Source organism: Nicotiana tomentosiformis, chromosome 7 (genome assembly GCF_000390325.3).
Source record: "Nicotiana tomentosiformis chromosome 7, ASM39032v3, whole genome shotgun sequence".
NCBI lineage: Eukaryota > Viridiplantae > Streptophyta > Magnoliopsida > Solanales > Solanaceae > Nicotiana > Nicotiana tomentosiformis.
The window spans coordinates 122,798,058-122,807,407 of record NC_090818.1 but is presented as its reverse complement, the minus strand read 5'-3'; the positions used below and the strand labels follow the sequence as shown (position 1 = coordinate 122,807,407).

The 9,350-nt window shown below is 32.3% G+C and overlaps 2 long non-coding RNA genes across 2 annotated transcripts; one reads left to right on the top strand and one right to left on the bottom strand.

Annotated features, from left to right (window-relative positions):
* Positions 1 to 1,130: 1,130 nt before the first annotated feature.
* LOC138895036 (uncharacterized) lies at positions 1,131 to 7,421 on the bottom strand. The gene is made up of 3 exons (XR_011409234.1): positions 7,291 to 7,421; positions 6,269 to 6,731; positions 1,131 to 1,246 (listed from the first exon to the last, which is right to left on the bottom strand). It is a non-coding gene; the product is annotated as an uncharacterized lncRNA (long non-coding RNA).
* Positions 2,882 to 6,609, top strand: LOC117276244 (uncharacterized). The gene is made up of 2 exons (XR_004506479.2): positions 2,882 to 3,462; positions 6,196 to 6,609. It is a non-coding gene; the product is annotated as an uncharacterized lncRNA (long non-coding RNA).
* Positions 7,422 to 9,350: the final 1,929 nt, after the last annotated feature.

Below are 9,350 nucleotides of genomic sequence, written 5' to 3'. Positions count from 1 at the left end.
TGATGTGTTAAAATGTAATGAACAAATTATTATTAGAAAAAACATTAAGTATGAACTTCACCATTTGACACAAAATCACTAGTAAATCAAGTGATGTGACGAAATGACAACCAAAATTTCGTGGTTGGTGATTCATGGATCGATTGACTTGTGGAATTCTTTCTTCAAAACTATTTAGGTCTCTGAACTTGCTTGTTTTTGTTGGATGAGTATATTATTGTACCCATGTTGCTTCTTAGTCTAAATAAGCTTTACTTTTTGATTTTCTTATGATCAAGCTTTTCAGGTTGCAACTTTCGCTATGTTAGTTATATCCAGAATGGTTTCTTGGTGACCAGCTATTATGAGAATTAAGTTGAGCCTTGGCGTAATTGGTAAAGTTGTTGCCATGTGATCAGGATGTCATGTGTTCGAGCCGTGAAAATAATCTCTTGCAGAAATGCAAGGTAAGGCTGCGTACAATCAGGGCCGGCTCTAATGCTTTTAGCTAGTAAGGCTTGTGCCTTAGGCCCCAAATTTGAGGGCCCTATTTGTTTTAGAAACAATAGGTATATAATTATTTAAATAAAATAAAATTTAGATTTTTAGTATAAAAGTAGACTTTTTCATATAAAAGGAAAGTATTTTTTTTAGATATATAAATAAAGTAACCGTTTGACTTATTTAAAAATGGGTAGTATGAATATTTTTTCAAAAGTGTGAATTGAAATTGATTTGAAAAGAAAAAATAGTATTAGTAGAAGATACTATATACTCAACCAAATAAAAAAGTTTGATTTTTTTCAAATGTTTATATTGCGTAAAGAATAGTGGTATCAGTTCCTATAATAGTTTCCTCAGCGGAAATAAGTTTTTCAAAATTAAAATTGATAAATCTTTGCTAAGATCAACAATATCTCAAGATTGGCTATAATATCAATTGAAAGGGATTTTTTGGAAGAGATCGATTATAAAAAAATTATTAACAACTTTGCATCTCAAAAGGCTAGAAGAATAAACTTCAAACAAAAATATATATTATAATCTTTTAAGAAAAATTAGGCCTCATATTAAACTTTGGCTTTAGGCCACATATGAGCTTGAGCCCTGCATATAATAGACCTTTGTGGTCCGACCTTTCCACGGACCAACTTAGTGCACCCGGGTTGCCCGGCTATTATGAGAAATCTCATGGTTCTTAGATTCAAATCTAATCTTAAGGTGAAATCAATATGCAACTTCCGCATTATTAATTATCTTGTTTCTCCTGTAGATACAGTAATTAAAAAGTTAACCAGGATCGAGGAAAAGAGAAATATACAATTTAGCTCTCAAAGAAAGGGTGAGCTATATTTCATGTTTTTTCTTCTTTAGGAATTCCTATAGAACAGATGGGGAGGAGCAAGGGGAGGAGCAAGTTAACGATCCGTTTGGCTATAGATTTTGCCAAATAAATTTGGGTTTTATTTGGCAAACACATGTTTGGCTATAAATTTTGCCTATATTTTGGTAAAATTTCAAATCCCAAAACTGGTTTTGGGCCAAAATATCATTATTATATTTTTTTAAAAATTACCCCAAATTTTTGTATTTTATAAAAGAGCCCACCATTTATTATTTTGTAACAATGTTGCTTCGTTTTCTCGGTCACCTGATAGTGTATCATGTATATCATTATAAAAATGATAATTTTATATCAAATTTATTTATATTCAAAACTATGGTTTGCGATAATATATTTAATGTTATTGATAATGGTACTGTTGGGTATTTGTGATAGTTTTTAGAACTTGTGGGTATAAGTCATGTTTCATGTTTTTCCAAAATAAATTTGGGAAATATGTTTTGAAAACTGATGTCCAAATACATTTTCATATTCAAACCAAACTTCACCCAAATCCGATTTTTCAGAACAAATTTGGGAATCTATGCTCAAACGCTAGCTAAGTAGCTACGGATCAGGGTTAGCAATAACTTGAGGTTGAGTGTGGTGCGAATTTGAGGGCATTTGTTTTTATCATTCACCCTGGTTGAAGAAATTTAGGCTTAAGTTAATATCCATCTATTCAGAGAATTCGTAAAATATTTCATATCAAAACATATTTGTAATTACACTTTCATACAAGCTAATCTAAAGGTATAAATGAATTGTAAATGCCAAAAATTATGCTAAAGATATTATATAAATACCTATAAATATTGAGATGGTTAGCTTGGAACCATCAGGTATAACCTAAGTCCAATCTATTTAACTTCCTTGCCAGCCTACATCTCATGGACCCTAATAAACTCTTGAATTACATGTTTAAACATAACTAAACTGCTCCAAGAGAGTTTCTACTCTGCCTCAACATTTATTGTGAGCATCTAATTTTTGCCCTAATATAAAATTACTCCTAAAAAATCCAAAAAATAGCTTTAAATTATTTTTCTATATTTTTACTTAGTTTGCTTTGTACGTATTCATGTTTGATGCATTTTTAAGTTGCATTTTAAATCCAAAAAAAAAAAATACAAAAATATTTTTAATTTTTATATTTTTTAGATTTTAATTGCATAATTAATTGCATTTGTAAAACACTAAAATACCAAAAAATACATTAGTCTACATGCATTTGTTAGCTAATTGAATTAGTTAATTGTAGAAAAATAGGTCATTAGGTTAATTTTGCAAATTAGTTGGAATTAGAAGTGTTAAATAAATTGATTAGTCTTGCAAAATACAAAGAAAGAAAAGAGAAGGCTATGGGGTCTCATTACAACTTTGGGCCAGGTGCTACAAGTGGCCCATTTTCCTTCCATTCGCCCAAGCCCGCTACCCGCCGGCCCAATATCCCTCTTCATCTCTAAAATAGACCTAAATTTGTCCTCTCTCACGAACCACAACAGAGAATGGGCGCACTCCCCCCTTCCTTCATTCCCATAAGAGATCAGATTCCCCCCTTAGAGCAAGGAACCCTGGCAGCCTTCTGCTTTCTTTCTACACAGAAGACGGGATCCCCTCCTCTCTCAGTCAGTCGCCACCCCTCTCTTTCTTCTCTCTCACATCACTCATCTCTCACGGAACGACAAGTTAACCTCCCTTTTCTCTCAAATACACACACATAGACGGATGGAACTAAAAAGAAAGAGAGAAATACAGATCTAAAAGAAAAGAACCCAAAAATAGGGGATAGAGGTAGTAAGGGTCTCTCTCTCTTTTTGATTCACCTTTTTTTGCATTTTCTTTACGTTCTGATCCCTTGGTCTTCATACGCCTAGAAAATTCAAAAAAAATAAAATAAAAAGGAAAAAGCAGAAAAGAAAAAGAGAGTTGATAGAAAATAGAGTTTTGTTTCTGTTTAATTCTGTTACTATTGGTTTCATTCGCTGGGTTCATAAACTGGGTTGTCGATTTGAAGTGTTGTGGATTTCGCTGCAGCTGTGCTCTATCACACTGTTTTTCAGATCTCTATTTGGTCGATATTTTATTTCTGCTACTAGGTACATCTCCTAAACTTGTATTATTTGCCTAATACATGATTAGATTAATTGATTCTCATATTGTTGCTGCATTGTATATTTGCCAAATGGGCCTGGATTTTAGTTTCATAAATTTCAGTTTTGTTAAATGAACAATTGGCCTGAGATCAGTTCCTCTTAACTTCAAATTTGCTGCGCCTAGTGATTCATCACTGTTATACTGTGATATACGTCAAAGTTGCTTAAATGTGTGTCATCTTTTGTTGTTATACTAAATGCTTGACCAGATAGGTATTAATCTGAGATTATTTTTGGTTAGAAGTTTTTCAAGGATTCAAGTTAAGAATAAATTGTTGAGTGTTAAATGTGTGAGAAAACTGAAGCACGAGTGGAATCATTTACCTATAACTGAGTCACTACTGCAATTAGACCATTCAGTAACATTATTTTTTTTGAAATCGTGGTTGGGCAGAATAATTTTCTAAAGGTTGTTTATTGATGTAAGATTTTGAGTATGGCTGTTTGATATAATAAATCAGTTCTTTTACATTCATGAATTGAGGCTAAAAGTTGTACTATTGTTTCCCAATTTCATGTCATTATATGCAAATCTACTCTTTAGTTTTAATTCATGTTGACTCCAAATAAGTAAAAAGGAAGTGTAATCAATTTAATCGGCGTGAATCTGCTCCATTGCGTAAGATTGCTGTTTGTTCTTTTCCTTCAAAGTAAGTCATCCATAATGTTAAGTTCGTTAGATATGCTTTTAAATTTGTTAGCTAATCCTTTATTGAAATTTCAAACACTTGATTCACACCTTGGCATTACTTTACTCATAGTAAAATGTTCCGTAACGTCGAGCCTCCACAATAATCTCAAAGTTAGAGGTTGAACAACTATTGAACCCCGTAGTTTGTTTTAGGCGCGTAATTAAATTATCGTGACTATGGTTACGGTTCCCGTGGCATAGTCATGATGCGTAATCTCCAATTCGAGTGTGCGTTTCACGTGACTCGACCATAATTTCAAATGTTAATAATAAAATCAACACGTTGTAAATCGTGGGTGCGTTTCACGTGGCGCGATTCACAATGTGTACAAAAATAAATGAGTGCGCGACATCGTAACTTATTCAAATAAACTCCATAAATAATTAAAAGTGGTTAAAAAGCTAAAATGCACAATAGGTTATAAATATGTATTAATCAGATAATTATGCCAATTATTAATAGTTGAGCGACCGTGCTAAAACCACGGAATTCGGGAGTGCCTCACACCTTCTCCTGGGTTAACAGAACTCCTTACCCGGTCTTCTGTGTTCGCAGACCATAAATAGAGTCAAATTTCCTCGATTTGGGATTTAAAATAAACCGGTGACTTAGGACACCATAAATTATTCCAAGTGGCGACTCTCATCAAATAAATAATCTCATTTCAATTAATGTCACTTAAATTGAAAAAACTCCCCTATCTCCTATCCCCTTCGGAAAAAAGGAGGTGTGACATTTATAGCTATAGTTGATTCTTTATGTAGATAGAAAAAAGAATGACTAAGGGGAAGAGAGGTATTTTTTTGATTTTATTTGAAACAATCAAAACCATAATTTAGTGTCAATAGAGAACAAGTTAAAGAGTATAGCTGAAAAGAGGTAAACAACTGATTTTATTATTTTAATATATTTTTAATTATGTATTTTTTAAATTTAGGCCATCTAACATTTGCATACATTTAAATATGATTACATTCTTGTAACCGAAAAAGCAGGTATTGAAAACCAACTTCATACTATTATAACATATTGATAGATCAAAATGTACTCAAATCTAGTGTGATTAACATTTTTTATTATTTTTACTTGTGAGATTACTCCTTGTTGGGAACATGAATTGGACCATATTTATTGTTCTTATAGTGGAATCGTATTATTAAGATCTTGGATATAGTCCTCTTATAGAGACTTGTCCATATTTATTGTTCTTAGAGTTGAATCATATTAATAAGATTTCTTGGATATAAATTCCTTTTATCTTCTACTGTAGCTTTAGTTATTTCAAATCTTTTATTACTGGCTATTTTGGGCTGTTTCCGGGGTGGTTTTGGGGTGTTTTCTTATGGAAGAAGGGGCGGGTTCGCGGCTGTTATGGAGGTCATTTTTGGTTCCGTTTAAGCAGCATTTTTGAGGCGTGTGAGGGCCTGCTTTAAGTGGTAATTAGCTTATGTTTTAGCTGGATTTGGATCGGTTTTTTTTGGGACCGTTTACAGCTGGTTTCAGCTGTGTTTTGGGTCTTTTTTTTAATCTTATTATTAAGATTTATTGGATATATAGTCCTCTTATAGAGACTTGTCCATATTTATTGTTCTTAGAGTTGAATCGTATTATTAAGATTTCTTGGATATATAGTCCTCTTATAGAGACTTGTCCATATTTATTGTTCTTAGAGTTGAATCGTATTATTAAGATTTCTTGGATATATAGTCCTCTTATAGAGACTTGTCCATATTTATTGTTCTTAGAGTTGAATCGTATTCTTAAGATTTCTTGAATGTATAGTCCTCTTAGCTTCTACGGTAGATTTAGTTATTTCAGATCTTTTCTTGCATTTCAGTTTTGATTATCGATCTCATAATGTATAAAAAAGACGGGAAAGAAAACTATAGTCTTGTATGACCTATTCCAAGTTTTCAACCTTTGATATCATTCTATAACTTCTAATAAACCTTGAAAAACACTATGACAAAGTTTTGATTTACAGATCATGGCACCAGGACATAAACAAATCAAGCATGAGAAAAAAGAAGACAAGTTCACACAATGCCAAGCCATACCCAGCTTACCAATCACCTAAAGAATGATTGTGTCCTCAAGCTTACCAATCACCTAAAGAATGATTATGTCCTCAAAAGGCAAAGGGATGCTGCAAACTATGCTCGGGCTGCTGCTAGGGCTGCTCAGGCTGCCCAAGCTGCTGAAATATGAAGCCAGATGAACAAGACTTGTTTAGTTTGACTATGTTTGTTTAAGAAAAAAACTACTTGGTTTCGTTATATTTGTTGAGCAAAAGTTCGGAGTTTTTTTCAAATGGAAAAGGCACAAAAGTAATTTTGTTACTACTCCTGTGGACATTTATCCAATGCTTCAACCTTAATCAAAACAAAAGTTTAATCGATTGCTGCCCAGTTTTTTTAACCGTCCAAAATCAACCGTGTGTGATCAACAATTTAACAGCAAACCTGTAGTTCTGGTTCCAGTTTTCACCAAGGTTCGGGGACTGTTTTAAGCTGAACCTGTCTGCACAACTGAAACAAAATTTCAGCACTGTTCTGGCTGCAAAACATCTGCAGTTTTGGGCTACAATTTAAGCCATAAGTCTGCACTATCAGTTCCGAAACAATAGCAAAGATTGGAAAATTTAGAGGAAAAATATAATTTGTAAAACCATTAAAAATTAAATCTTGATACTAACCAAAGAAAAATGGTTTGATTTCTAGTAAAACAACCCAAAATCCATTATTTAAGATCTAAATCAAAATTTGTTCGGATAATCATAACAAAGAATATCAACTAAACAAAATAGAAGAAGAATAAATTAAGGCACAAATAATACATGGAAATTTTTGAAGAAGTTTTGGATACTTCATCTAACAAAAATTGAATCTTGCTACAAATAAACAAATTGAATTCTAATATCATAACCTAATTCCATTATATAAAATCTAAAACATACAAAAATCAGTAACTCACACCAAAGAATTAGAACAAAAAAAAAAGGAAAAAAATTATGTCCTGAACCAAGAAAATAAATCAATATTTTTTGGAGAAAATAAAAAGTGATGACAAATTAACCAACCTCAGATCTGCAGCCAAGATGTGTTTTTTTATAAGGGTAGATCTTGGTTTGAATTGAGGTATTCATTGAGAGAAGTAGGCATAATGTTTTATCTTGAACATATTGAGTCTTGATAATGAGTATATCTTGAACATATTGAGTCTTGATAATGAGTATTAATTTCCCCATTTAAACACTAGTCAAAGTTTATGTGATGACCCAAAATGTCATCTTTAAAGTTAATAATTAATTCTGTATTCTAAGACCTTGAAAAGCACTATTTATCATTACTCGACTTGCGTGCACAGTCCGTAAAATTTTCCGAAAAGCTTTTATGTGAAAAATAGATTAAAATGTGAATTAGAACTTTAAAACCCAACTGAGTTGACTTTGGTCAACATTTTGAGCAAAAGGACTCGAATCAGTATTTTGACAGTCCCGGTAGGTCCGTATCGTAATTTGGGACTTGAGCGTATGCCCGGAATCAAATTCCGAGGTCCCTAGCCCGAGATATGGAATTTTGATGAAAAATAAAAAGTTTAAGTTCAAATAGTGACCAGATGTCGAATTATGTGCAAACGACCCCTGAATAGAATTTTGATGATTCCAACAGCTATGTATGGTAATTTTGGATTTAGGAGCGTGATCGAATTTTTATTTGAAAGTCCGTAGTGAAATTAGGCTTGAAATGGCTAAAATAGAAATTTAAAGTTTGGAAGTTTGACCGGGGAATTGACTTTTTGATATCAGGTCGGAATCCAGTTCTGATAATTTTCACAGCTCCGTTATATAATTTATGACTTGCATGCAAAATTTGAGGTCAATCGGACTTGATTTGATAGGTTCCTGTGTCGTTTGTAGAAATTGAAAGTTTCAAAGTTCATTAGGCTTGAATCTATGTGTGATTTGTGTTTTTAGTGTTGTTGGGTGTGATTTGAAGACTCGACTAAGTTCGTATGATATATTTTTTCTTTTTACAAAAATGAATATCCTGATGAACTACTCATGTTAAATTGCCTGAAAAGTTCCTCATTCTCACCGCAATCATCCAAACAAAATATTCGAGTAATGAAATTATTATGAAGAAAATGCAACAGAGACATTTATACGGTTGATAAGAAGTAGCTATAGTAAAACCATATCCAAATAGAAAGTATTATGATAGTAACTTAGTAATTTATATTGAATATATGAGATAATATCTAATGGGTAGGGTGTTGAACTTATTACTACTGGCATATAGATATTGGACTAAATATAAAGTATAAAATTTTTAGATTTTTGAATATCCAAAAATCTAAAGTACCAAATCCATTATCCAATCTGAAATCCAAAAATTTTAAAAATCAAATAAATTTGAATTTTGGCTTGAATTTCGGATTTGCGACCACCCCTAACTCCACTAGATTTGTGTGGCACTTCTGGCAGACAATTTGATGTGGCATTTTATTTATTCCACATGAACTTTTGATATGTTGGCCGAAATTTTCACACAAATCCGGTAGAGTGACTTGTAAAATCTATATTATATTAAAAATATAAAGGCCTTTAATAAAATATTATTCGTATTTTTTATCCTTTAAAAATAAACTTAACATTAAATAAAATTGTAATTTAAAATTATCTAAAGTTTAGCACTTGTAAATCTACTGAGATTTGATTATTAAATATTTTCTTATTTTGATTATGTACTTAAAATTTAGGACTTTAAAATCAATTAAAATTACCTTAAATAAATCACTAAAAGTCAATTATTTTGAACATTAGTAACTTCACGTTATTTTGAGGATGCATGGTCGTATTTGTGTACCCAATGTGGATGGACTTCGTGAGTTGATTCTTGAGGAGGCCCACAGTTTCCGGTATTCTATTCATCCGGGCGCCGCTAAGATGTATCAAGACTTGCGACAACATTATTAGTGGAGGAGGATGAAGAAGGATATAGTTGCATATATAGCTCGGTGTCTAAATTGTCAGCAAGTAAAGTACGAGCATCAAAGACCTGGTGGTTTGCTTCAGAAGTTAGAGATTCCTGAGCGGAAGTGGGAGCATATCACTATGAATTTTGTTGTTGGACTCCC